The sequence below is a fragment of the Triturus cristatus genome, chromosome 7 (assembly GCF_964204655.1).
Source record: "Triturus cristatus chromosome 7, aTriCri1.1, whole genome shotgun sequence".
Taxonomy (NCBI): domain Eukaryota; kingdom Metazoa; phylum Chordata; class Amphibia; order Caudata; family Salamandridae; genus Triturus; species Triturus cristatus.
In genome coordinates this window covers 849,633,648-849,646,099 of record NC_140590.1, presented here as the reverse complement: position 1 = coordinate 849,646,099, position 12,452 = coordinate 849,633,648, and positions in this window count along the sequence as shown.

The following is a 12,452-nucleotide window of genomic DNA, read 5'->3' as shown; positions in this document are numbered from 1 at the left end:
ATTGCAAAGCCAACTAAGATGATAACAAGCTTGAAAATCCTCACATGCACTTACCACCTGATGCCCACAAACCTGAGGGTTAGCAATGAGAATCAAATAAGCACCTTCTGACGTGGCCATCATAACATATAATCCCCCCTTAATAGCCACATAATATTTGCAATTTACAAATAATCCTTATACTCAATAAGAGCATGAAAGTCCTACCATATCCATGGGTTTCCTTAATAACCTCCCGGTCTAATATCCATTTTATATAAACCTACTACATTTTGCAAAGTATTCCTTAAAGCATCTACATATAACATACTCAGTTTGGAAAATGACTCAAATAACATATTCACATCAATGTCCTTCACTTTTTTTTATTTTTTTAATATTTCTATTGCTATAACAATAAAGTACCAAAGATACAATGAAGCATAAGATGAAACAGTAGAATAATAAAACGAATATCATCAAATGATATTATCGCAAGTAACAATCTGTTACAGTGATAATGAGAAAAAGGGGTAAAGAAACCATCTTATGGAAGAAAATAAGTAAGAAAAGTTAAGGGTACATATTAAAACAGGTGATAGTGGAGTAAATGTTTACTAATAAGGAATAAAAAGAAAGAAAAAGAGGGAAAAGATGAAGGAAAAACAAGAAGAGAAGAGGAGAGGGAAGGGGAAGAGGGAAAAATGAGATAGGTAATTAAGGTATAGATGGGTGAGAAGATAGGAAAGTAGTAAGGGGAATCCAGAATAAGTCAGTTTTGATTTTCTGAGATAACGTTGATGATGAGACAGTATGTTCATTGCAAATAAGATTCCACCCTATCAACATACAAACTTTAGAATTATCTTTCCAACAGGTTAAAATAGCTTTAAATGCACGGGAAATAAAAAGATCAAACAGTTTCAACTTTTGTGAGGTGTCGGAGAAATCATCGGACATGGATCCAAAAAATACATTTTGAATTGATAATGGGATATTACAATGAAATATCTTAGAGGAAATAAAACAAATGGACTTCCAAAATTTAAAAACATTGGGACAATAATATATTAATTGTAACAGTGTGCCATCTGAAGAGAGACAAGACCAACAAAGGGGAGAAGAAGAGGGATTATTCTTATGAATATGCATCGGAGTGCAGAGTGCTCTATTGTAGGGAAAAAATTAAGATTGAGTAATGTAAGCAGTTCTTGAGGTAGTGAACATTTTATGCCATAGTTTGTTCCATCTGTTAGTGGTGAGGGATATAGAGAGGTCCTGTTCCCAAGCTAATTCTATGGTGGATTTTGGTCTATCAGATATGGGAGTAGACAAAAGCTTGTATATAACAGAGGTTTTGTGAGTGGAGCCAGGGAGAATTGTATTAAAAGGGGTCAAGGATGCAAATGAAATGGGGTCACCAGAACAATTTTGGGATAACGAGAATGGCTGTAGAGCATTTGATATTTGTGAGTATTGGGGAAAGTAGGATAGAGGTAAATTATAACATTGTTGTAATATAGTGAAGGGTATGACAGAATTATGGGATAGTAGGTGATGAGCATAAAAAACACCCTTTTCTTTCCAATGTTTGAAGTAGAATGATTTGTGACGAAACTTAATGAATTTATTATACCAGATGGAAGAGACAAGAAATGCTTGCTGAAAGGTAGCACTATCTGTAAACATTGAGCGTATCAAATGTTGGGAATATTTTAAAATGGGGTATTGAGAGATGAAGGTACAGTTGGACATAGAGCAAATGTCGGAAAGGAGAATTCATGTGGTAAAGAGCGCTCAAAAGTAATCCATCTAGGTATCGGTGAGTCATGATCCTGCTTATTTAAAGCATAAAATTGTCTGAGTAAAAAAAGCAGCATGGTATAATTTAAAATTAGGAAATGGCACACCCCCATCAGTCTTTGGATTAATTAATTTAGATAAGGCAATATGAGATGGCTTATTATTCCACAGGAATTTAGTAAAGAGAGAGATACATTGTTTAAAATAGTAATTGGGAATTTTAAATGGTAGCATAGAAAGTAGGGAAAGAATGAGTGAAACAATCATCATTTTGATAGTGTCCATTCTACCCCACCAAGATAGAAAAAGAGGGGACCAAGAATTAAATGAGTTTTGAATCTTAAGTTTTAGTGCGTTAAAATTGTGTAAAAGAGTGTGAGGGATAGTAGGGGAAAACCATACACCCAGATATTTAATTTTAGAGGTACACCATTTGAAATTGGTGTCAAAAAACACGTATTGATAACAGGTGGATTTTAAAGGTAAGACCTCAGTTTTGGAAAAATTTAGTTTATAGCCAGAAACCTTAGAGTATAAATCAATTTCCTGTAAGAAAGGAGGCAGAGAGGAAGGGGCGTTAGAGAGATAGATCAAGATATCATCTGCATAGACAAATCATTTGATTTCATGGGATTTATGTTGAAAACCAGTTATTAAGGGGTTATGACGAATGCGTTTAAGGAAAGGTTCAAGGCACAAAAGAAATAAAAGAGGGGAAAGTTTACAACCTTGTCTGGTACTTCTATGTAAATTAAAATATGAGGATAGAAGACCATTGATAGAAAGAGATGCCCGGGGTGCAAAGTATAATAATTTAATAAATGAAATAAATTTGAGACCAAAATCAAATCAATGAAGAGTTTTGAACATGAATGGCCAATTTACACGATCAAATCCATTTTCTGCATCGAGGGATAATGCAGCCAGAGGATCAAGATATTTTTTCCCCAACGAAAGAATATTAGAAAACATCCTTGCATTATCAGAGGTAAGTCGACCTCGAACAAAACCGTATTGGTCAGATTTGATTAGTAGGGGTATAACATTATCCAATCTAAAGGCAAGAATTTTCGCAAAAGTTTTACAATCATAATTAGTTAATGAGATTGGGTGATAATTTTGGCATAGGGTATGTTATTTATCTGGTTTAGGGGTGATTATTATAGGAGCCTCTAAAAAAGATCCCTCAGGTTTTGATTTAGATATGAAGGAATTAAAAAGTTCAAGTTGACGAGGAGGAAAAAGAGAGGAGAAAGAAGAAATTATTTCAATAGAGAAACCATCTGGACGGGGAGCCCTGGCCCTCCCCAAAGATTTAGTGGCATCAAGGATCTCTCAAAGAGATATATCATTTTCTAGGAGAGTCATTGTATCAGGCACAGGTAGGGGAGAGGGAAGATCATCATAGAAAGACTGAGTATCACAGTCAGAGGAATGTGTATCATCCATATATAGAGAATGATAATAGGATTGGAAAGCAGTAACAATGTCAGAATCAGAATGAAGTAAGTTATTAGTGGTAATAGTACGAATAGGACCAATGGTTTTCTTTTCCGTTTTCATTTTTAAAATAGTTGGCCGACATTTTACCTGCTTTATTTTGACCCCTATGATATTTGGACTTTATTTTAAGTAAAATATTACAAGCATCATTTGTAGCTAATTTATGTAAAGAAAGAGTGTTCAAGAGATTTGATATGTTTAAGAATAGAGAGATACTGGGAGTTCAATATTTTCTTCTTTTTGGCCATGTATGCAATGGTGAAAGCCCTAAAGGATGCCTTAAAGGCATCCCAATTGTTGTGGATAGAGGTATCACTAGCTTTATTGAACAGAAAAAACTCATTTATGACAGAAATAGCCTCAGATATATAGGATTGGTCAGACAGGAGTAAGTTGTTAAATCTCCACCAGGCATGTTTGGAGTTGGTAAGGGATAGATCAAATGACGAGGGGACAGGAGCATGGTCAGAAATAAAAATAGATCCAATTTCTGAAGATTGAACAGAGGGTAGTAGAGTTTTTGAAACCAAAATATAATCAATGCATGACATAGTATGATGAACATTTGAGAAAAAGGTAAATTCATACTTATCAGGATTGCAGGTCTTCCATACATCAAAAAGTGGACGAGAGGCAATAGCAGATTGAAATAATTTATGAGACTTATCAGGTTTGAATTTGTATTTTGATTTTCTATCGGAGAAAGGATCAAGCAAATTGTTAAAGTCTCCAGCAACAATAATATTGGGATTGGTAATGGAGGATAGTTTTAATTTAATCATATTCCAAAAATCAGGGTCAGGTTTAACTGGTCCATAAATATTGAAGAAAGTGATCATTTTGTTATGGACCTTGGCGTGAAGTATTGCCCATTGTCCATTTGTGTCATGTTCAGTAGGAAAAATTTGAATTTGTAAGGATTTATGACATAGGATTGCAATCCCACCCTTACGATTAACCACAGGTGAAAAAAACGACCTGGCCCACCCATTGGCGTCTAAGTTTAAGTGATTCAATATCATTACAGTGGGTTTCCTGCAAAAAAGCAATTTGACAATTTAACTTTGATAAATGAGAGAGTACGTTCTGACGCTTGACGGGGGGACCCAAACCACGGACGTTCCACGACACAACATTAAGCATGTATCACTTTAAAGACAAGGATACAGGAACAATGATGACACACTGCAGAGACAACAATTAGAACAAAAAGACACCATTTGTCAATAACAAGATAACACAAAAGAAGTATAAAGAACATGTGGAGATAAAAGAAGAAAACCCATATGAGGATGTAAAGATAGATGGAAAAAGAAGAAAGTGATAAAAGGAAAAGGAGAGAAAAGGATGGGAAAAAAGGGAACATAAGATGATGGCACACTGCAAAAATAACAATGAAGACAAAAAGACACAATGTATCAACAATAAGTAACACACAAACAAATAGTAAAGAACATAAAGAGATGAAGGAGAAAAAAACCATGAAAAATTGCAAAGGGAGAAAAAGGAGAAGGAAAGAGAGAAAAGAAAAAGAGGAAGAAAGGATAACAAGAAGGGTAACGTGGGAGAAGTGAGAAAGATGGTGAAGAAAAGAGGCAGATCAAGAATGTGAAGCCAGATCTGAAGCAAAAAAAGAGAAAGATGAGAAACTGGCATGTCGGCACCTAGAAACAAGAACAGCAGCGGAGAGAAGAAAAGTGATATTTATAAAAAAGAGATATTTCAGCCACGTAACCCATATTTGGAGAGCATAACTGGGAAATGAAAAACTAGAAACAAGAAGCCAATTATCGGAAACAACAATGTAAGGGCTTAGGAAAATTGTGCATTTGTGTCCATAGGTGTTCTGGTGATGGATTGCAGGAACAGTCTTAACTTAGACAGATCATCAAATGAGCTGGGAAACACCTTCATAGGTAATCTTACATAGACAAGGGTGTAAGATGCCATATCGAATATTCAGGGATCTCATTTGAGGACGAAGTGACAGAAATTCCTTACGTCGAGCGTTGGTTGCATTTGAAAGATCCTGGGAGATGAAAATTTTATGACAAGATCAAACAAGACGACGTTTCTCTCTGGCGAATTTCAGAACATGCATCAAATCAGTGAATTCTAGAAAAAGCATGATACCTCGAGGTCTGGTAGAGTGGAGTTGAGGACGACCAAGACGATGCGCTTGTTGGATGTTTAGAGGAGTAGATGATTGAAGATCCAGAAGGTCAGGCAAGAATTTCTTTAAAAATTAAAGTACATCAGGGCCTTCAATATTCTTCGGTAAACCATAAAAACGTAACGATTTTCAAGGTCCTTTGTATGGAGCTTAAGCTTTGGATTTCTTGTTCAAGCAGAGGAATTTTGATTGCTATGTCTTGAAGGTGGCCCACACGCTGTTCCATTTCCGTTATTTTGCCTTCCATATTAATCCAGCGGTCCTCAATAAGCTGTAGTTTTTCATTAGTGGCATTCATGAAAGGTTTAAGAGCACGCAGTTCGTCCAAAATTGCATCCAGGACAGGATTGGAAGATAACTTGACTGGAGACGGAGGATCATTTTTGGCCCTTTTAGGTTTAGTGCTGGAGGAGGAAGCCTTGGCAAGATTAAGCGATTCGGTAGACATTTTAGCAGAGCTTAGTTGATGTTGAGGAGTCCCTTTAAGGGTAATACGTCTGCCCATGGATCATGGAGCATAATAGGTGATCAATAAAACAAGCACCACTGAATAATGAGGAGGTAAGAAAATAAATTTGCTAAGTAATACACATGTAAAGAACACCTCACAACATGTGTGAGCGCAGACACCACTCCTCAGGTTGTGAGAAAAAGGTGCAAGTAGGGGTGATCCAGTGATTAATTAAGATAGAAATCCATTCCAGGACTCAGGAACTGAGTATGCCATAAAAGAGAGATATCAGGGTGTGAAAAGTCACAGATGAAAAAAGAAAAAATATTTCCTTCGCCGGTAGGGTAAATAGGGAAAGTTCATAGTGAGGCATTCATTGAAAGTACAAGAAAAAGAAATGAAAAAAAAGGAAACCAGACGAATTAAGCATCATAGCATAAATGATGGTGCAGAGGAAAAGCTCACCCAGTAAGTGCTGGCCGCATGAAGAAAATGTATCCGAAGGCTCGAGTGAGGCACCACACCAAATGGCGGCCACCCGCGAGTGAAGTAACAGTGTCTCTGCAAAGAAATAGAGCAGGAGGGGCTTTGCAGGTCCACTTCTGGAAGAGGTCTATTGCAGAGACATTGTGTAAATGGAACCCATCCTGTGGGCGCTGATGGAGATCCCAATGCAGCCGAAAGGAGAAGTCGGAGCTCCGTGCCAAACGGAGCTCAAAGATTTGCCGCCATCTTGTAATGGCACTCACACGCCCCCAATGTCCTTCATTTTAACTGCATCAGATTGATGCCCAGGAATTTTGCCACCAATCAAACAAAACTGTCTCCTGATAGGCTTATTTTACATCACTCATTGGTTTTGCAACTGATCCTACAACATTTTAAAAAATGATCCTTTTTTCTACACTTAGCACAACTAACTTTTAAAGCTGGGAAGTCCTTCCTTGACGCTTAATCGCCACAAATACCACATCTAAATTGAGCAGGCATTTTACTACCTCTTTTAGCAGCCACTGCTTTGACATCTCCACTTTCTCCTTTGAGCTCATTTTTCAGTTCAGCTAAATCGGAAAGCATGTGTTCAACACGCTTTGCAATAGCTAAAACATCATGTAAAGAAGGCTCAACTTTAAGCTGCATCTCTTATCTTGTTTGACTTGCAATATGAAACTAATTGGTCACTGATGACTATCTTCAACTCTCCAAATTTCCAAGAGGATGACATTTCCTGAGCCTAGTGGCAAATACAACCACAGATTCATCTGGTCGCAGAATATGTTTGCTAAATTGATAGAGTTCTAGCATATCAATTATCCTGGGTAGATAATATACATCAAGATTCCTAAAAATACTCTCATATTCATTTAGAACATTGGCTTCTTCTGCACACATATTCGAAAAATTATCCAATAACTCCTGCCCATCTGCACCCTGACAATGAGCTAATAAAGCTAGTTTTCTTTCAGCTCCTAAATTAGCACCACAATTTGTGCATAATTTTGGAAAATCTTTTTCTATTTTGCCCATTTTAGTGCAGGTTCAGTCAGAAGCAGAAGAAAAATGGACACGGAATAATCTTCAGCATTATTGTTTCCAGATCCCCTTGCTCCATCATAAGAATGGAGAAAACTAAGTAAAATAAGTCCAAAAATTAAATTCAAAGTTGTTTGAGGAAGCCTTGGATATTTCAGATGAATTCAAACAAAACATTTACTTTCATTTACCAGAAAACACTTGAAATAGATTGAGGAAGATTCCCCAGTACTGTATGTTGTATAAAGTCAAGCTGGTGTACATAAATAACTGTCCCAGTCAATATCAGCGTACACAAATTAAAAGGTAAAGTGATTTGTAACAATATAACAATGAATACTTGCATGGTGAAGTCAGTCAGCGTTCTTACATCCAGTTATTAGACTCTAAATACAGCATAGAAAATCCAGTACACCCAAGACTGTTTTCTAAAAGAAGCAAATAATACAATGTGCTAGACAATGTGCAGTGGCGGCTCCTCCACTAAGGCAGAGGAGCTTCACCCCACTTCTCTCAGGAGTGCAAAGAAAAGAAAATTATAAGAACACAATGTAGTTATTATTTTATTTTTCCGTGCTGAAGCAGATTTTGGGCGGTGCTTGGTTGTCAGCGCAGCAAGCTGGGGACGATAAAATATGTGCACTTAAGTGCGCATGACGTTTTGGGCTGGACAAATTTGACAATGCGTCTAAAACCATATTGGAGTTGCATGGGAATATCCAGGAAACGCCCATGGAATGCATTTCCAGGGCAGAGTAAGGCAACACCACAATGTTTGCTGCGTTTCTTTACTCCTAATTTATGGCGATACTAAGGTCCATGCAAAATGGCATTGGGTACTGTGTAAATCCTTTTTAGGACTTGGGTTGCTATTGCACCACTATGTGTGCTGCAAGACCTATGCTAATCTGCTTGTAAATAGGTCCCTAAGTGTCAGGGACATAAATAACTACCAACCAACCTGCTTCGCCTCCTGGACACTGCCATCTGTCCTTCTGATCTGTCAAGTGTGGCCACTCCAGTCCAGGAACTTTGGAAGTGCTCCTAAAGTATTTGATCCAGCAGAAGCCATGCTTCTACTGAAGATCCAGCGCATTCTCCTTGTTGCGCAACTCAGAACTTACGCATTGGATTAGTTACGCTGCTCTGAACCGCGCATCACTCCTGCTGTGCGGGTCTGAAGCCGTGCATCACTTCCATTGCATGGTACTAACTGCAGTGCAGAAGGGCTACCACGCAGCGTATTCATCATGCAATGCCTATAAGCATTGCAATGCACTAGAAAAATTGACGAAATTGTCAGAAAAGTGCAGGACACACCCAAGAAATTATGCACTGGGTGTGACATGCTGCATGCTAGTGTGAAAGTTAGTTTCGTTTTCTCTTACAGTCTGTTAATCTCTGCTGGGTGTTGGAGCTGTTTCTGAGAGTGTCTAGTGGTTTGGTGCAATTTTGGTCTTGTTGTTATCTGATCTGTCCCTGGCTTGTGTGAATTGTATACTTTGTGTGTCTTTTTGTACTGTATTGTATCAGTATTTGTCTTTTTATTGTTGGGTGTACGTCTATTTTGGGGTTATATTAATTAGGGGTAGGTATAACCTGAGGGGGAGGTGAGAGACTCCTCTGACTCATCTGGGGATAGGGTCAGCCAGGGGTTCCCACCAAAGGGCCGAAGGGCAGGTGTGAGTGTGTGTGCCGGCACCTGACTAAATATTCAGAGTGGATTGCACTGTCACCCAAATCAAACATCATTGGTGCTGACGTAGTGGCACATGATGCTGATCTGGTGCACATCCTTGGACTGGAGATCAGAGCCCCCGTAGGTAGGTACGTATGTACCATCTGCACGTAGTAATGTAGTTATAACAGTCATGGACAACCTAATATTTATGGGACATAAGTTGAAATGTAGTTTTACATTGCATCATGCAATAAATAAATTGATTATTTGGAAGTCACATAAGGGCAATTTGTTTGCCTCAGAGTGGCTGCATCAAGTCAGCGTAAAGCTACGCAGAGCCAATGGTCGCATTGTCATACCCTGGGCAAAGGGGCTGATCATTTGTTTGTGGGTGGTTGTAGACATTGAACATCCATGGAATTTAAAGCATTCCCTGATTTAATATACATGAATGATATGGGAATGCCACAAAAATGCCAGACCTACACAGTTGAAGTTTAAGCAGAAAATATATTTTCAGTCTCCATTTGTGTTAAACGTTCCATGTGTGCTGTATCGTGCAGCACACGTATAGAGATTAATATGCCTCAGACAAATATCGATGTGCAGGAGTGTGGCCCTTACAAGATAAATAAAACAAACCTGCTTACAAGGCACACACACTTGCACCAAGTTGCAAGGTAGCTTGCATTGCGCTGGTCATCGTGCTGCACACCAATGCCATCATAACTCTGATATGGCACTTACAATGTCACATACAATGTATACCTGCTTTCCCATCACAGCACTACTTCGGTCTGTCTAGGGTCAATGGTGTCCCCCATGTGTCATGGTGCAAGGGAGCTAGATATTGTGATGACCAGCAGTACTGAAAACATCACGTTTGAGCAATGCTTTAGGCATGTGATGAAAGATACCTCTGTCCTTCAACATCCAGCCAGCTCAGTCCTGCAAGGTGACTAGCGGCATCTCGTATTAATACAATGTATACATATGTGTGTGAAGAGAGTTGTATATATCTTAAACACTGGCAGATTCATAGAATCTGCCCCTTTTGCGACAGGTATTTTTGCATTTGGGATGCATCATCCCAAATGCAGCAATCGTAATTTAAGGAATCGCAAATTTGTGATTACTTAAATTGCTATTGCATTTAAGGAATTGCAAATTTCGATGCCTCAAATGCAATGCATGATGATATTTAAAATAGCGATTTCGCTATTAGGGGACGCTAATTATCGTTATATGAAACTTGATGGTAATTAGCGAAAATTTTGAAAAATACACTAGAGTGTATTTTCAAAGTTCAAGGTTACACACACATATGATCTTGGGGCATATGTGTGCGCAACATGGGTTCACTTAGCAATTTCAGGGGTGCTACACGGTGTCATCGTGGCACCCTTAAATTTCATGCGCAATGTTTGAGTACCTCTAGGCCCATAGGAATGAATGGGAAGCAATTCCTTAATTGTCACTAGCAATTTGCAAGTCGCAATTCAGGCGTTTGTAGGAATCGCTAATTTATTTGCGATTCCTACATGCATAGCCAATAGCGAATCTTTAATTGCGATTCCTTAAAAATCGCAATTAAGGATTCACTATTGGCTATTATGATGCATGTGAGGGATAGTCTTTAATATGACATTTTGACTGCACTATTTACAATGAAATGTCATTATTTTTGTCTTCTGGGTGGACATCTCCCATTCTACCAGGATGAGGTTCACAGTTTCCAAGACCCCAATGTAACCAATAACTGTAATAAGTACATGAATGTACTTTCTGTGTGTGATCTGTGTGATTGGTGACATTGTGATGTGTATTGGGAGGTATCAATCACCTGCTACCAATCTACAGTGCCAACACAATTTAACTTGCCCACCGAATCAATTGGAATTGACAAGCCGCCATATCATTGTAAATGTACGGGCAATGTAAGCAGGCCCACAGGAAGCATGCATGTTTACATCTATGGCGATGGTTAGCGTATCTATAGTCTTGGTGCATTTGGTACACAAACCATCATCTAGTGCATAATCTGCAGATGCACAACACAAATCAAATTTGATCGTACCACAAATGGCACAACATTACAAATCACGTTTCAACAGATGTAGCAGCAAAGTTAAATAAATGTCACTTAGGTTGTCTGGACAGGTTTCTGTTGCATATGTCCATATTTGTGTATGTCTGTGTATGACACAGGTGCTGATGATGTGCCCCTGTCATTCACAGACACTGTTACCAAGTGTTAACAGGGAGGTGTCATGAAATCAGAGTAATACAAAATGTGTGTCAAAATGCCATGTATATTCCATCATCGTGCAGCATACTATGCTCATACATGCTGCATACATTTGTCTTCCCCAGCTATATACTTCCAGTGTGACTGACCATAGTTGTGGTTAGAGAAAACTGCTGTGGCTGGCTGGCTGGATGCTCCAAAGTGCGCATATCACTTTGGCCAGCTGTCTAGAACCTGCCAAAGTGACATGCGCATGTTGAAGCTCTCCACTCAGCTGTCTTAGACAGCCAGGTGGAGACCAAGCACAGGCCTCCAGGGCCTAAAAGAGCATCTTGCCAGTCTGCTCCGTCCAATCCTGGTGCTGCTCTCATGCTGATTGTTTGAACCGGCACTGTCTGGTTGGCCAAAGGGGTGACCCAGCCAGGCAGAAGGCAACGCACCCATCAATATGATTGTTGGAACCGGCACTGTCTGGTTGGACAAAGGGGTGCCCCAGTCAGGCAGAAGGCACCGCATCCATCAGGAGCAAGAGATTACACACACTGTACAACCCATCCTCACCCTTAGGTAGCTTGGCACTGAGCAGTCAAGTGTCCTTCAAAAGCAATGTGTAGAGCAAGAGCACTGTATGCACACACAATTAATGTTCCACATAACACAAAAGAGAGACTTCACACGACGTTGAGAAATGTTGTTTATATTCAACACACACATTAAACAATGCACAATGAATATCAAGGAATCGTGGGCATGAATCACACTTGGCAATATTATTAGCTGCACTAGGCCTAGTTTGTGTTGCTCAGATCCCGATAATATGCACAAATGGGAAACGTTTGATTCTAATCCCCCCCACAGCACCCTCATCTGGTGCAACACCTTTTCAGCCCCGGCCCACCCTCACAATCCTAATAATGCTATGTCACACTGCTGTAGGGTGCACCCTGGGCTGCAATGATATGAGTAATATGTACATACAGAGAATTATAACACTGTTAGCAGCACCACGGGACAAGGCCACATGGATAAACCCAATGATGAGTGGTATCATGAAGCACAAGCAGCTCACAGAAGGTCGCTC